Here is a 17,014-nt window from a genome sequence, read left to right on the forward strand (position 1 = left end):
CATCCTGCCTGGCCCTCTTTCCATCCTTAGCCCCCTGCTCTCCCTGCATCCCCTTAGCCATCCCACTCTGCACTCGCCTGCTCTTCCCACATCCCTCCATCTCGCCCTGTCATCCCTCCTTCCATCCTGGTACCCTGCTCTCCTCTCATCCCTCCATCCATCCCGGATCTTGTCCTCTCCCTGCATTCCTCCACCCCTATCCCTCGTTCTCCTCTCATCCCTTCCTCCATCCCGTTGCTCCTCCATCCCACTTCCTCTCAACCCTCCATCCACCCTGGATCTCCCGCTCTCCTCTCATCCCTCAATCCTTCCTTGTCCTCCGCTCTCCTCTCACCCCTCCATTCAGCCCGGATCCCCTGTTCTTCTCTCATCCATCCATCCCATTGCCCCGCTCTCCTCTCATCCCTCCATCTCGCCCTGCTCTCCCCTCATCCCCTGATCCATCCCTGTCCCCTGTCCCACTCTCATCCCCTCCATCCATTCCTGTCCCCTGTTCTCTCATCCCTCCATCCATCCCGGATCCCCTGCTCTCCCCGCATCCCTCCATCTCGCCCCGCTGTCTTCTCATCCCTCCATCCCTGTCCCCCTCTCATCCCTTCATCCATCCCTGTTCCCCGTTCTCCTCTCATCCCCTGATCCATCCCAGATCCTCTGCTCTCCCTGCATCCCCTGATCCATCCCTGTCCCCGCTCTTCTCATCCCCCGCTCCATCCCTGTCCCCGTTCTCTCCCTGCCGTTCCGTGCGGTGCCGTGCGGTGCCGTTCCGTGCCGGGGGCCCGGCGGTGCCGGTGCCCGGGCAGCGCCCCCCGCCCGCCCCCTGCAGTTCCCGGTGCCGCCGCCGGGGACCCGCGGCCGCCGCTGCCGAGCGGGGCCGGAGCGGCCGCGGGCAGAGCCCAGCCCAGGTACGAGCCGCGGGCAGCCCTGGGGGATGCGGGGCGCGGGGGGGATGGCGGCGGGGCCGGGGGGCGGGCACGGCTCCCCCGGGACCCCCGAGGGATGCTCGGCACGGCCGCTGCGGAGGAGCCGCGGGGCCGGGAGGGCTCGGAGCCGCAGCCACCGCCGCTCGCTGGCTGCCGGCGGTGCCCCTGGCTGGTACTCGGTCCCCCCCTCCCCGGGCACATCCAGCCCTCCCCGGGCATATCCAGCCCTTCCCAGGCACATCCATCCCTCCCCGGTCACATCCATCCCCCCCGGCCACAGCCGGTGCCCCCCGACCGCCTCCCGCACTCGCTGAAGGACTTTGGGACCAGCCCTTTGCGGTGTTTTAGCGCACCAAGAGTTGAAAAAATGCCACGCTCAGGCTCTTAGCAGAGCAGAAGTTCAAAGAGCGCGGGGAGGGGACGCTCGGTGTGGCTCCAACTCGCGCGGATCGCCGGGGAGCGGCTCCCGGGTGCGGGAGCGTGCGGCGGGCACGGAGGGAGGGAGCGATGCTGCCCGGGGCTCGCCTGGTGCCACGCTCGGAGGAGGCGAGGAAAACGCTCTTTAACTCGTATTCGCTCAGGCTTTGCATGGGGGAGGGAAGGGTCGCTGTTCTGGAAAGCGTTTGTGCGGAGTTGTGCTGGGGAATGATTCGCGCTGGGATCGCGGAGGTGCTCGCTCTGTGCGCAGCCGTGCGGGGCTGATGCTCGCAGACTCCTCCGGTGAACCGGCAGCGCCGAGCCCGGGCAGTGTGCGGGGAAAACTCCGCGCAGAAACCTCTCCCTAGGCCCAACTTTATTCCGGCTGATTGATGCCCAAACTCCGGCTTAGCAGCGGCTCGGGCCGGGGCTCTGCGTAGCTGCGGGATGCTGCACTCGCCATCCACCGGGCTGGGTTCGTTCTCTGGCTAGGATCGAGACCGCGGGGCTGTGCCCCTGGGGGAGTTAAGCGGACCCCGTGGGGGTGGCTTTGTCGCCACACGCGTGTCCTTCGTGGGGAGGTGTCAGCCTCCCGGAGCATCCAGCGCCGTGCCCGCCTCCCCGGGGAGCAGCGTGAGCGAGGGATGCTGAGGGACAGCTCCGCTCGCTCTGCCGCCGCATCCCGGCCGCTCTGACGGGGCTCCAGCAGCGCCCACCCCTAGGCAGATCCCCCCAGGAGGAGCCAGCCCCCCTTTTGTCTCAGCTTTTCCTCCGGCAGCCACATCCCGGCTGGATGTGAGCGCTGCAGGCGGCCGGGGGCAGAGCCCTGCCCGCCTCCCTGGGCAGCGAGTCGGGAATCTACGGCATCGGAGCATCCCCCAGGAGTGTGACAGAGCCTCTGCCGCCGGCTCAGCCCTGTGTGCTCGCAGGTAGGAGCGGGATGCGGCCGTGCTGGGGCTTCCCTGCCGTGCTTTGCTCGAGTCTCGTACCCCAGAGGGGGAGAAGCGATCCGCAGTGAGGCTCCCACCGCGCCAAGGCGTGTTTGAAGTGTCTCGATGCGAGCCTGCTCCGCTATTGATGTGTCTGAGGCTGAAGGGAACCGTCTGCGTGCAGGAATCGATGGTGAGAGGCAGAACCTGCCCCTCTCGGGTTCCATTTCAGGGCTGGGCCTGACGAGCAGAGACAGAAGTTGGGAAAGTTGCTCTGTGGCTCTCTGTGGTTCGCAGGTGGTGCCTTCCCCTGCACCTGGCAGGGATTAATACCCTGGGATGAGACAGCTGGAATTTTGGGGGAAGAGGGAGCTGCTGACAGGCTGAGCAGAGAGTGGCAGCACAGAGAAGGAAAATGTTCTTTTTTAAAATTTTCCTTTAGACCCTTTTAATTTCTTTTAGACCCTTTCGATCTGGCTCCTGTGTGGTGGGAACAGGCTGCCTGGGGAAGGTGAACCCCAAAATGAAGGGTTTTATCCCCAAATCTTGGGATAAAGGCACGAACATCTCCTTGAAAAGATTGGTTCTCTGTGGCTGAATCGGAGCAGCTGCCTGCAGCTTCCAGAGGCACAGAGATGCTGCTGCAAGTTTTTTTTTTGCTGGAGATTTCTTTTGCAAGCTGTGCAAGGAAGATCAGCCAAGGGCTGGCAGAGGTCTGGGTGCCTCGGTGCCAAGGAGCCCTCAGCAATCTGGGGGTGAGAGGGGCGGGATTTGGGGGACCTGGGCTTCTGAGAGCTCCTCAGGGGCAGGGCTGCCTGCAGAGTACCCTGGAAGCTTCAGTGTGCCAGGAAATCTCATCTGTGTGTGCTCACAGCGATGCCTCTGCTTGCAGGAAAAGCAGAGAGCGAATTTCAAACTCACCCAGGAGCTGGGAGGGTGCTCAGCTAAATCCTGGCTGACTGCAGGGGAAATTCCGGTGGGAAAGCGCCTGGCTGTGGTGTGGGAGCTCTGTGTTCCACGTGGGGTCAGATTCCTGCTCCTCCTGGAGGAACCTGCTGGCTTTCCATGTGGAACAGGGCCAGGGGAAAGGCTTGGCTGGAGGAGAAGCTGGGTGGGTGCAAGGGAAAGGCTTTGGGGGCAGCAGGAGAAGGAGGACGAGCAGGGGAGAGGAGGAGGAAGAGCTGACACGGGAGATGAAGGAGCTGATACGTCCCTAGGGTCAGACAGGCAGAGGAGAACGCTCTCCTCCAAGAAACTTCATTTTTTTGAAGGCAATTTAAGCTTTATCCTGGTTTTGCTCAGGGCTCAGCCCGTGCAGACAGTCGATGTCTTGCCCTTTTTAAAGGCTTGCTGATGTTCCTGAGGTGTGGATATTGATTTTCACCGACTGTGGGGAGAGATCTTTGTGGGCAGCACTTGTTGGGGTCAGATTTTATTTATTTTTCATGCTTCTGGGCAGGCAGAAGGCGAGACAGGAGTTCTGCAAGCCTCCTCAGAAATGCTTTTTTGTTCTGGGGCAAGAGGTTTCTAAGGCAGCACGTGAAAGGTGAGGAATCTGTTAAAACAAGGCACCTCTTGCTGTGTGTGAACAGGAGGAACAGTGAAAATTGTGCTGAGCAGGATGAGAACAGCTTGGAGGGAGGAATCACTGGAGTATCAGCAGCTCCACCAGGAAAAAATTGTCCAGAAAGGAGATTGTGGGATTGCTGGAGTTGTGCCTGTGCTGTGCAAACTCCACTTTGTCACCTCAGGGCGGCCACCAATGCTGACAGGAAAAATGGGGGCTTGGGGAGATGAAAGAAGGTGTAAAACCTTCTGTGAGGTCATGGGGCAGTTTTAAGGATTCCCATCATAACTTCATTTGTGGCATGGAGCCCGCAGGGGCAGATTGTGGGATTTTTGTGTTTGTCCTGGTGCCTCTGGAAGATTTGGTTTGCTAATGGATGTGGGACTTGGTTGTGGTGAAGGAGGAGGAAAATGCAGTGAGGAGCAGACTGGGGGAGCCCAGAATGGCTTGGGTTGGAAGGGAACTTCAATCTCATCTCATTGCATGGACAGGGACACCTTCCAGAGAGTAAACCAGGATCATGTCCATGCTGGGCAGGACAGAGCTGGCAGTGCCCAGCTGAGGGCAATCAGCAGTGACTGGATTGTTCAGAGAGGGAGAAATGGACCCAAAGTGTTCCATATCAGTAGCTCTGGGATAAATCAGGTGTAAAATAGCAGCAGGTGTAAACATAAAGGGGAGGACACCTCTTTTTTCTCCTTCTCCTCCTCCCTGGCCATTTCCAAGGCAGGAGCCCCAGTGGGCAGAGGGAGCTGATGGATGCAGCAGGAAATTTTGCCTGTACAGAAACCAAACCTGAGGAAGAGCTGGGATATCAGGTAACTGACTTTTTTTCTTCTGTGCCTGCTGGGAGGGCCTAATTATCCCTCAAAAACTTGGCTGGTCTATCCCTGGGGGTCAAATCACCACCGTTTACATGCAGAGGATGGCTGCCCAGCAGGGAAGCCTTCCTTCCTAAGGCTGAGGAAATAAGAGTTCAACATCTTCCAAAGGGCCTAATTTATTTGGATATTTCATTAAATCCACCCAAAAGAGACTATTTTAGGAAATAAATAGCAGAATGTGGGCAATAAATAGCTGTGGGATAAGGGGCAGAGTTCAGTGCTGGCTTTCTTAGTTAAGCTGCAGAAAATAGAAGTGTAATGGCCGAGCGCTGATGGGAGCGTGGATATGTGATTATGTGAGGGTTCCTCACACTGAGGCTGGGCTTATTTATTATCTTTAATGATTTGGAGGTGGAAATGGATCAGAGCTGGGTTAGGGAGAGTGAACATGCTAACAGGAAGGGGTTGCTTTTGCAAGAATTCAGAGGGAAAGCTGCTGGGTTGGAGCGTGCGGTGGTTCGGCCGCTGCAGCAGCGCTTGGTGTAACTCAGATCTGAGCAAAAAAGGGAAAAACCTGAGTGACTCCTTGCCTGATAACAAATCCTGGGTGATTCTGTGGGATTCCAGCAGGGACACGAAGAGTTGGCGTGGTTTTCGTGCAGCTGAGCAGGTCCTGGGGCCGTGTGGATGAGCTGCAGGTGCTGGGGAGCCCCAGGAGATGCTCTGCTGGGCAAACAGGGCTCTGCCCATCTCTGTGCGGCTCAGAGAGGGCTCTGCAGTGACATCTGCTCTCCCCAAAGCCCCCCAGCTCGGGGATTTGCTGCTGCTGGAGCAGGGGCTGTGAGTGTCTGGGCTGTGCCAGCATCCTGCTGGATTTGCTGCTGTGGAATCAACTGGGGGAGCTCTGTGAGCCCTGAGCTCCTGGTGGGGCCATCCCTGCATTTCCCAAGGGGGCAGGTGATGCCTCAGGGATGTCCCCTGCATTTCCCAAGGGGGCAGGTGATGGCTCAGGGATGTCCCCGCATTTCCCAGGGGTGTAGGTGATGGCTCAGGGATGTCCCCTGCATTTCCCAGAGGTGTAGGTGATGCCTCAGGGATGTCCCCCATTTCCCAAGGGGCGGTGATGCTCAGGGATGTCCCCTGCATTTCCCAAAGGGGCAGGTGATGGCTCAGGGATGTCCCCTGCATTTCCCAGAGGTGTAGGTGATGGCTCAGGGATGTCCCCTGCATTTCCCAAGGGGGCAGGTGATGGCTCAGGGATGAAGGAGTTGAAATCAGCTGTCCCTCTCCAGGGGTGATTTCCCCCAGCTCCGTGGTGCCTCCATGCCCAGCCCTGGGAATGTTCTGTGTTTGAAATCCAGTTTTTGAGAGGTCCTTGGTGTCTCAGTGCTGGGAGGGAGATTGGAGAGCCCAGAGGGTTCTGGTGCTGCTGGATTGCTCCTCCCTGAGGTAGTTCTCACCCCCATACCAACATTTATTCCTCGTCCCCATTGCACGTGAGCATCTCTGTAACCAAAAACCCACCCAGTGCCTCACCTGCCTCATCCAGCACTGGGGGATTTTCATCTCTGGCTTCAAAGTCTGCAGAATTCATTTGCATCCTTCATGAGGGAGACAGCCAGGCACAGCATTCTGTATTATTTTAATTTTTTTTTCCCCTCGTCCTCCCCCTGCTTCCCCACTGGCTTTTTCAGTTTGTTTATTTGGTGAGCTCAGCATCAGCACAATGATGTGGAAATAAAGCAAAGGAGCTTCCTCTTGGCCTCCCTGCATATGCATAAATGGGAGACATAGATCATGCTGGCAATCCCCAGCCAGGCTCCAGTTAATGGAAATTCTCCTGTGACCTTACAAACCCCTCTTTGCCAGGGTTTATAATGAGTCTGCAAAAATCCGTGCAGGGCACAAACAAGTCATCTGAGGTCTCAGCCCCTGTGAGCAGAGAGCCACAATAAAACACTAATTTCCCACCCACTCAGGCATGTGCTTGACTCCTTAAAGACTTTGCTATTTTTAAAAAAAGCAGGTTTTTCACCTTTTTGGGGGCTGTTAGGATGTGTTTGTCGGGGAGGAGGAGAACAAGCTGTGGGGAGCAGCTCTCCCTGAGCTGTGGGACACCTGGAGCACCCCTGGCTCCTTGTTTCAGGTCAGGAACTGAGCCGTGTGCTCACACCTCAGCTGCTCCAGCAGAAAATCAGCTTCCCTTGCCTCTGCCCCCTCTTCCCACAGCTGAGCCCCCTCGGGAGGGGATGGATTCCTGAAAACCCCTTGTTCAGCCTCGACCTTTGTGCAAACCTGCTGCTCAAACCACAGCGTTTCAGGTGACAGGAGCTGATGGTTTTTGATGTTTTGTTTTTTTTTTGTGGTGCTTTGATGCTGAGGGTTTCTTTGATGCTCTCTGTCCCTGCTCAGAGGCACAGGGACTGCAGGGCTCCTTGTCTCAGCTGCTGGAGGCTGTGGTGGGACCCACACCGGGCAGCTTGTCCTTTCTAGGCTGCGATGAAGCAGCAAATTGCTGCTGTGGCTGAGAGAATTGCTCTGAACCCGGCTTGGTTTGGGTGAAGTGGCTGAGCCAGGGGCTGCAAACTCAGCTCATGGCAACCACTGCTGATCTGCAAACTCTTAGGTGTGCCAAAACTGCTTTTTTCCACCCCACAAAAGAGGTTAAGCAAAGAATCTGACCTTCTACCTGTGGTATTTGCAGGGTGAGGTGAGAGATGAGTGGATCTGATTCCATGAAGGTTCTTAGAAGGTTAATTCATTATTATATTATATTATATAAAAGAATGCTATATTAAACTATACTACAGAATAGAGAAAGGATACAGACAGAAGGTTTAACAAGAATGATAATGAAAAGCTTGTGACTGACTCCTCAGTCTGACACAGCTGATGGTGATTGGTCATTAAGTAAAAACAATTCGCATGAAAACAATCAAACAATGATCAGTTGGTAAACAATGTCCAAACACATCCCAAAGCAGCAAAACACAGGAGAAGCAAATCAGATAATTATTGTTTTCACTCTTTTCTGAGGCTTCTCAGCTTCCCAGGAGAAGAAATCCTGGGCAAAGAGGATTTTTCAGAAAATATGACAGTGACATCTACCCACACTGGTGGTTTGCCTTTGCTGCTTTCTTGTTTGCTCTCTGCTTATTTCCCATTCCCTGCTCCAGCTCCTGAGTGCTGTTCAGGGCTGTGTGTGCAGCTCTGGCCATCACATTTCATTTTTAGCCCCAGAAACGTTTGGGGCAGAGCCTGTGCTGGTGCTCCCCGAGCATCTGCTCCTCTCCAGGCCCCATTCATCACTGTCTCACACGTTGCATTATTGTTCACACCGAGGGAAAGTGGGTGTGAAGCTGGAATAATAATGTTTCACACTTGCTTTGCAGTGGGTTTGATACCCAGCAGCATTTGGACCCATCACAAAAGGAGGCACAGCTGACAAATAACAAGTTCATTACCTTCAGTGAGGAAATGACCACTGAGCTCTGTATTGCACCCATGATAAACTGAAAATCAAGATAGGAATTTTAAATTCTGGCTTAACACGTTGGAAGGAATCTGCAGGTGAGGGCAGAGCTCAGTGCAAAGGTTCCCCCAACTTCAACCTTGTTCTTTCAAATGGAATTCCAGCAGGGATTTTCTTCCAAATGGGATTCCAGCAGGGATATTTTCCTGAATCTTCACAACGCTGAAAATATCTCTTTAGTCCAACATTCCTTGCTCATTTCCAGAAGATTTGGGGGTTAAATGATGGACACTGATGTTGTTGTTTTAATGACATAAACATGGAAAGAATTGAATGCTCTGTGGAATATCAGGAGTTTGGTGTTTGGGAACTGGGGTCTCTTGGCAGCTGGACCTCCCAAGGGCCTCTCAGATGTGGCTCTCAGTGATTTGGACTGACGTGCCTTTTGTTGTGTTCCTGCTGGGTGTTAAATAAGATTTAAGTCTCAGTCACCATTTAGTTCTTGAAGAACATCGCAGCCACCACAAGTGCAAACAAAACTGTCAGGATGCTTGTTTATGCAACAGATCATTAGAAAGTCTGGAGGAAAAAAAACTATTCTTGTCTGTTAGATAATTAATCTGCATTTTAAGAATTGTCTAAAGACATATTTGCAAGCCAGTCCATTGAGCTGCTGCTCATCTAGTCAATAATCCCATATTTAATAGTCCCTGAGAATGTATTTCCATAATGTGCTGTGAACAGTTGAGAAATCTGCATCTTTTTTTGTCTTAAGATGTCAGTGCTCGCACATTTTCTATGACAATTTTTTTTTTCCTTCCCCTGACTGTGGGTGAGAAAATCCAGCCATATGAACTCCCAACTGCTGGGGCTGGGGGTAGGGAAGAGGGAGCAAACCCCTGGGTGAGGGTGCTGGATGAATTTGCAGTTTCCAGCTGGCAACGTGCTGGCAGCGCTGCCCAAAAGGCACCTTGGGGTTGGGGGAGTGGGGCCAGGGCCTTTCCCAGCTCCCAAAATCCTGCTGGAGTCACGGAAGGGGGAGCATGGCTTGGGAAGGGGATCTGGCATGAGTTCTGCTGTGTGTGGGTGATGCCCTGGTGGGAACACCATGGTCCTGGTGTGGTAGGGTTGGTCCTGGTGTGGTAGGGTTGGTCCTGGCAGGAGCAGGGATGTCCTGGCAGTGCTGGGATGTCCTGGCAGTGCTGGGATTGGGGTGCTGGAGCTCGTTTGGCTCTCAGGATGCAGCAGCACACAACACAGGATGCTGTTTTGGGTTGCAGCATGGCTTGGGAAGAGGGTCTGGCATGAGCCGTGCTGTGTGTGAGAGATGCTGTGGTAGGAATGCCATGGTCCTGGTGGAGTAGGGTTGGTCCTGGCAGTGCTGGGATGTCCTGGCAGTGCTGGGATTGGGGTGCTGGAGCTCGTTTGGCTCCCAGGATGCAGCAGCACACAGGCACAGGGGCTGTGACTGTGCCTGGGCAGTGACTCCCCTCCTCCAGCCTGGAGTTTTGGTACCCACCATTGGATTTTGGGGTGTCTGCAGCACCTCTGAGTTGAGTTTTCCATGTTCCCACATGGATGGGTGTGGGGTTTGGCCAGTTCCCTGGGTTACAGAGGGAAAGGCCGAGTGCACAGGTAGCACCTGTGATAATTTACTAATCCACGCTAACAAGAGCGGGGAGTAAAACCCACACTTGGAGAGAGGAACCCCCGGGAGCTGCCACATCAAGGTGAGAAGCAGGAGCTTAATTTCATTATCTTATCAATAACTGGCTGGTCTTGTGCTGTGCTGTGAATCCTCGGGAGTGCTAATGCTATCTCAGGCTGTCTAAGCAGAGAAATAATGAATACAAGCAGGAAGAGCATTGTGTGCAGCCCTGGTATCTATACCTTAAAAATGATGTTGGCAAACTGGAGGGAGATAAGGGGAGAGCCACAGGGATGATGTGAGGGCTGTAAAACAGGCCGGAGAGAGAGAGACTGAAGCTCAATCTTCTCCTCACAAAAGGGAGTGGGTTGATTATTGTCCAGGAGTACTTAAGCAGGGGAAGAGAGTTCTGCTAGGCAAAGGTTGGGAGGCAGGCCATGGTTCTGTGGCTGGGTGCTCAAGCTGGATAAATCCAGACAAGAAAAAGCCATGTTTTATTTTTGTACAGCTTTATATTTAAGCACAGGAGCAAATTACCCAGGACTTGGTACATTTGCTGTTCTTTAAATTGAAATGATACATCTTGCCAGCGTTCTTTTAGGTCAACTGCAGGTTTGGAGTGGGAAAAGCTCAGCATGAGTCAATCACAACTCAAACAAGATTTTCAAAATGGTCATTATTGCCCTTCAAATCTTTCAGTTATGTTGTGAATTTTTAGGCTTTTTCTTCTGGTGTGGGGGAGAGCAGGGATGTAAAATCCAGCAGGGCTGTGGTGTAGAAGGGATTGGGCTGCTGACAGCTGAGCCATGTGTAGGTCTTACCGAGTTAAAAAAAAACCTTTTCTCAGTGCTTTTAGGGCTGGAACAGGCCTGTTTGGATGTGTTCAGGGTGCATGAAGGGTTCTGCTTTCCTCCTGCTGTCCCATGAGCTTGACCAACCTCCCGAGCCTCCTGCACACACCCGGAGGATGCTGCAGCCACAAATCCCCTGTGCCACCTCCCCAGGAGCTCAGCAGACCCAGGCGGAGAGATTAAGAGGCATCATTACGTTCAGTGGGTGGCTGGCATGTTAATTAGGGCACGGGGCTCTGGAAGGTTACTGTCACCTCTTACCTCACCAACCTTAAAGCTGCAGAGAGAAAATGAAGCTGGAATCAAACCCAGCTTCAGCGGGGATTGGGATGGGGAGGTTTGGCCAGAGCTGCCTCTCTTTTTCCACATGGAAAGCGATTCCAGGTGGGAATCCCAGCATTGCCCTGTCTCCATCCCCACTCTGACTCCTCTCTTCGCAGAACTGAAGGATATTCCCATTCAGAGGGTGGCTTCTCATTCTTTTTCTCCTCCATGCTTGATGCTGGCGTGCTGAAGAAAATTAAATTAGGGCTGTATCAGTACGAGGGAGAGATTACCATTTGCAAAAACATGTTTTGCTTAAGTTAGTAATATTGTAAGTGTTAATTGAGTGTTCATTGATTGCCTGTCACCACCCTGATGTAATTCTGCTCCTCCCGGGCGGGTGCCCTACCCCTGCTGAAACCGAGCTGCTCTTGCACCAGGAGCTGGCTTGGCTGTTCATTTCTTCCCCCCAGTGATTCCATTTTACCAGCTGGATAATTAGCATCATCTCCTCCTCTTTGGAGCCTGCTCAGCCCGCACACCATCCTTGTTCTCGCCCAAGTACCTTTAATGCTTTAATACTTCAGGGTTTTCAAGTGGCCCTAGACAAGAATTTAAGCAGGGGATGTGTTTGAACTCGGTCCAGGAGCTGTTGTCTGCCTGGATTTAGGGTCTGAGCTCCCCCAGCAATTGCTCTGTTCATTAGAGGTCCTTTGTTGCTGCAGGTTCAATTATGGGAGTGAATGGTGTTTTATGGCAATAGAGGTGGGGAAGGAGAAGCCAAAAGCTCTCTGTGCTAATGGCGTCTGTTATGTAAATGGCTCTGTAATCAGGTAATCGCGCCCGAGTCGTGCTGGTGACAGGACTTGTGTAATCCTTCTACTGGAGTCCTTTCAGAGCCTTTTTGTGCTCTGGGGAAGCTGCTCCTGCTCCCTGCGGGGGCTGGGAGCACTCAGATGCAGGAGATTCCTGTGCAGGGCATACCAAGGTGAGCTGGAGTACAGGGATGGACACAGCATGGCATCCACAGCTCCTTGGGTGCTCCCAGTCCTGCTCCAACCCAGCCAGGAGCTGGCAGGACATACCAAGGTGAGCTGGAGTACAGGGATGGACACAGCATGGCATCCACAGCTCCTTGGGTGCTCCCAGTCCTCCTTAACCCAGCCAGGAGCTGGCAGGACACACCAAGGTGAGCTGGAGTACAGGGATGGACACAGCATGGCATCCGCACCTCCTTGGGCGCTCCCAGTCCTGCTCCAACCCAGCCAGGAGCTGGCAGGACATACCAAGGTGAGCTGGAGCACAGGGATGGACACACCATGGCATCCACGCGTCCTTGTGACCTCCCAGTCCTCCTTAACCCAGCCAGGAGCTGGCAGGACACACCAAGGTGAGCTGGACACACCATGGCACCCACGCGTCCCTGTGACCTCCCAGTCCTCCTTAACCCAGCCAGGAGCTGGCAGGACACACCAAGATGAGCTGGAGCAGGAGAGCTGGGCACACCATGGCATCCACACCTCCTGGGGTGCTCCCAGTCCTCCTCAAACCCAGCCAGGAGCTGGCAGCTCCTCCCACACCCACCCCGTTATCTGGGATAATTTTTCTGTTTTCCCTCCAAAGGATGAGGCTCGCTGTGCAGTTCTGCACATTCAATTATTCCTTCTCTTCCTGCCAGGTCGTGCAGCAGAGCTCTGAGATTTGCGCTGGGGCTTTCCTAGTGGGAAGGATCTTCCTGGTGTGTGTTTGGTGGGCTGGAGCACCTTTGGAAAGATTAATTAACCCTAGGTGAGAAGCTGTGATTTAACATTCATAACAGGGGGGAGGGAAATTAATATTCCTTCTGCCATGCAGAATCTGTTTAAACTCCTGCCTTCAGCTTGTCTGACTGGGAATCTCCTCTAACTTGTACAAATGAAAGAACAATTTGTTTTAGATGATGGGTTATGAGAATATTGCTCATAGACCCAGAACACGACATTTTCAATCACATCTTTATTGCATTGGTAAGGAAAAAAATTATTTTTAGGATCTTGACATGCTTATCCTTCAGAGACCAAGTCAATTATTGTATTATATAAGAATTTACTCCATGGCTCTCTGGTTTCTGGGAATATCATCATGTCAAGAGGAAAATCCTGCAGAGTTGAAAGGATTGCCCAAGTTCCTATACACAGGTGGCCTCCAGGAATAGGAAAGTGGCTTAAGAAATGTGTGGTGATAAAAAATATAAGTTAGAATAATTTTGTCCATCCAGTTTTTGTCAATGTGCAGCTTTAACCTCATCTTGAGGGCCACAAGCACCAGAAACTCACTTTCCATGAGAAGGTGGAGATTCTCTTGCTGGGGACTTCGAGCAACCGGTCAGAAATCCTGAGCTGGATAAGCAAACACTGAATTGAATGATCAAATCCTTCTTTACAGCCCTTAGCTGAGGTCATGGGTGGAGTTTGTGTGGTTTTTGTTGTCTGCAGGGTCCATCCTGCTGGGGATTACAGTGGTTGGAGTTGTTCTCCTTTCTGGGTTGGGTTTTTTGGTGAGGGATGATGTATTTGCAGAGATCCCTGAGGCAGGGAGGAAGGAATGGTGAACCTGACTCCGTGTTCTCAGAAGGCTAATTTATTATTTTATGATACTATATTATATTATAGAATACTATACTAAAGAATACAGAAAGGATACTTAGAGAAGGGTAAAAAGATAATAATGAAAACTTGTGACTCTTTCTAGAGTCTGACACAGCTTGGCACTGATTGGTCAAAGAGTGAAAACAACTCACAGCAGAATCCAATGGAACAATCACCTGTTGGTAAACAATGTCCAAACACATTCCAAAGCAGCAAAACACAGGAGAAGCAATCAGATAATTATTGTTTTCCTTTTTCTCTGAGGCTTCTCAGCTTCCCAGCAGAAAAATCCAGGGTAAAGGGATTTTTCAGAAAATGTGAATGCCACAGAGGGACACTTTCACTCCTCATCCTGTAAAGCATGGAGAAGCCTGTGCTGCTGGAATGTGGCAGATGAGCATGGGATGATGCTCCAGGAGCTAGAAATGCTGCTCTGAAGGCAGAACTTGGAGCACTTTTCTCCTTGAGCAGATTTCCAGTCACAAAAATACCCGAGTCCCATTTGCAGGCAGTGGTGTTAATGCAGTGCAGCTGCTCTGCTCCATTTGCTTGCATAAATGCAGCTTTTAGAGCTGTCACATATGCTTGATGGAGCCACTAGCCCTCACCTGCTCCTTCCTGGAGAGGCAATTCCTGGCAGGGATTGCCACGATGAGGGAGATGATGGTTTAGTGCATATGCCAGGGCTGGGATCCCACCATTTCCAAGCTGCTCTGGATGGCTGCAATGCCCCAAATGCACTTGTGCAGATGGAATTTCTGGGCTGGATCACCTTGGCTCGAGCCCTCCCTGGTTCTGTAGCTTTGTTTACGTGGAGGTTTCGAGCTGGGGTTTGATTCTCCTCTTATTGAGGTTGTTATCTTTTTGTGGTGTTGCATTACTCATTAGTTCCTTTTACTCCTTTCAAGTTTGCCGTGACTAATGAAGAGTTTTGCCGCAGCCTCTTGTGCAGTGGACACCTAAAAAGGGATTTTTAGTGTTTGATTTTTCCTTTCCTGCACTTTGATACTGCAGGGTTGGTGCTTTCAGTGGGAAGCTGTGCCTCCTTTTTTCCCCCCAGCCCAGGAGGGAGGGATTTGGGAGCTTCAGGAGTTAAAGGAATGATTCAGAGTTTAAAGCTGGGGTGCTGTCTCCAGTTTGGATGTGCTTGGGGCAGCCTGGGCTCATGGAACACGTCCCAGCCCATGGGATGATCCTCAAATCCCTTCCAACCCAAATTTTGTGTTATTCAATCATCTTTCTAATTAGTGCATCCCCCTGTTGTCTCCTGGGAATCCTTGGCTGAGCCAAGGCTGTGTTCTGTGGGATCACCAGGAATGTGCTGCCTCCCAGGAAGGTTTCATCTCCTTTTATTCCATTGCTGGGCTCTTTGTGCCTCAATAAACAGCTCCAGTGTGGGGAAGAAATGAATCCTTCCTCGGGGAGGGATGGACTTTAGCTCAAGGAAAGCTCTGAAGCCTTGGACTTGTCAGGGTCTGGGCTGGTGTCACTGTCATTGTCCCTTTGGTGTCCCTGCTCCAGCATGGAGAAATCTGGGATGATTTCTGTGCTCAGTTTTGCCCCGAGTGTTTTGCCAAGGTCACGGGCAGGGCCCACACCTGCGCTGGGCTCCCTGGAGTTGTTTCTGCCTTGGCTTTTCTCTCTCTCTCTGCTGCACAGAGATTTGTGTTCCACACCAAGGAGCTCAGCAGCTGACCCAGGGTCTGTCGTGCCATCTGCCTGAGCTCATCCCTGTGCCCCCAACTCTGCCTGGGCTGATCCTTCCCTGGCACTGAGGATTTCAGAAATCAGGGAAGCCTGGGAATGCTCTTGGGGTGGGCAACCAAGAAGAAACCCCAAACCAAAACAAAAAAAAACAAAACAAAAAAATAAAACACAAAAAACCCCCACAAAAAAACAACAACAACAATGAAAAAAAAAACCCACAAAAACAAACAGCAACAACAAAAAAACAACCCCCCCCCAAAAAAAAAAAAACAAAAAAACCCAGGAGGGAAGCTAAGCTAAGAATATTTTAAATAAATAATTCTCCCTGGCCCCTGAAGCACAGCTGGGCAGCTTGCTGAGCTAAATTCAGCTTAAAAAACATCTGTGAAATTCAAGTTTAGGATGGTGGCCAGGCTGGGCTCACTGGGATACCCTTTGGGGTATGACAGGGTTGGAGCAGGTGGATGTTTGACTTCCCTTTCCTTCCACTCCCTCCTCCAGGAGCACTGGATCGGTAGATTCAGAAAGGATGGGTGGGAATTTGGGTTCCTGTGACCCTGTTTTGCCCCTCTGTACTTGGAGCTGTGGAAACAGGTAGCTTTGGATGAGCAGCTGTGAATTTTTTCCTATCAAAAATTTCAAATGCCCTTCCTAAAAAGAAGAAGAAAAAGAAAAACCCACTGTGGAAAACAGATTGAGATGAGTCTTTTTTTAATTAAAGGAAGCTGTTGTCTTGTGTACTTGGGTGTTCCCACGGAGATGACGAGCTGCTGAATTTTAATTCACTGCACGGTTTTTTTTTTTGTTCACTTTCCTCCAGCTTCTCCTCCTGAACTTTGCCCCGTGGGTGGAACCGGTGCTCCCCTTGTTAGAGCATCTAAAACCTCTAATTATCAGGGAAATGGCTGAGCATTATCAAACCAGCTGCTGTGCGTGTGCTGGCTTCTTGGTTTCTTTTTTTTTTCCTTCCTAGGTGTGGATGAAGCTCCTTAATTTAAACAGCAGGGAGATGTGATTGGTGTGGTTCTGGTCTAGCAGAATGAGCTGTGCTGGGGTTTCTGTGTTTTCCTGTCATGTTTCTACTCCTGTCCAGGAGAATTGTTCTGTGTCCGGGGTATTGTTATTTTGCAACTGGAATCAAGTTACACCGATTTTTATTTTTTTTAATGTGGAGCCGCTGGGAGCAGTTAGTCAGTGAATACAAAAAGGCACCAGCCCTTAATGATGACAGGGAAAAGTTCTTTATGGGATCTGGGAGCAAAAGGCAGGCGACAAATGGGTGCAGCCTGCAGAGGCTCAGCACGGAATCCATCAGGGGAGCAGCACTTCCAAATAATTGCATCTGCTTTTGTTAATGTCTCAGGTGATGAGCTGGGAGCTGCTGGCCCATCCTTCCTGGGAACAGTGCCTGCAAGGAGGGGAAAAATGTAAAGACAGATAAAGGAGCCCACCAGGGGTGTCACAGCATTATGGAGTGGTCTGGAGGGATGGAAAAGGACAGAGAGGTTCTGCTGGAGGCAATTGTGGATCCCAGCTCCCTGCAGGCTGCTCTGGGCGTGTGGCAGCACCTCTGGCACAGAGGGCAAGGAGGAAAATTTACTGCCTTGCTTCCTTTCCTACCCTCTAGGAGGGTGATGAGCTCCTGAAGCCCTTGTGGGGCTCAGTGTGGGACATGCAGGCAGGGCTGGCTGGTTTAGGAACACTGGGGGTGTCCCTGTCCCCAGGGCTGGCCTGGAGACTGCTCAGTGAATGCTAAGCAATGGTCAAAATGTCACAAAGCAGGAGAAT

General features: G+C 52.1%; 1 protein-coding gene across 2 annotated transcripts in view; it reads left to right on the forward strand.

Moving 5' to 3' along the window:
* Window positions 1-1,562: 1,562 nt before the first annotated feature.
* Window positions 1,563-17,014, forward strand: part of GRIK4 (glutamate ionotropic receptor kainate type subunit 4) — a 200,899-nt gene continuing 185,447 nt past the window's right edge. Inside the window, exon 1 of one of the 2 annotated variants that reach the window (XM_030964960.1) lies at window positions 1,563-2,266. The gene's annotated coding sequence lies outside the window, so the exon portion shown is untranslated. Of the gene's footprint in view, window positions 2,267-2,439; window positions 2,460-17,014 lie in introns of those variants that run through there. The other variant, XM_030964961.1, reaches the window with a different exon arrangement.

Source organism: Camarhynchus parvulus, chromosome 24 (genome assembly GCF_901933205.1).
Source record: "Camarhynchus parvulus chromosome 24, STF_HiC, whole genome shotgun sequence".
In the NCBI taxonomy this organism is placed as follows: domain Eukaryota; kingdom Metazoa; phylum Chordata; class Aves; order Passeriformes; family Thraupidae; genus Camarhynchus; species Camarhynchus parvulus.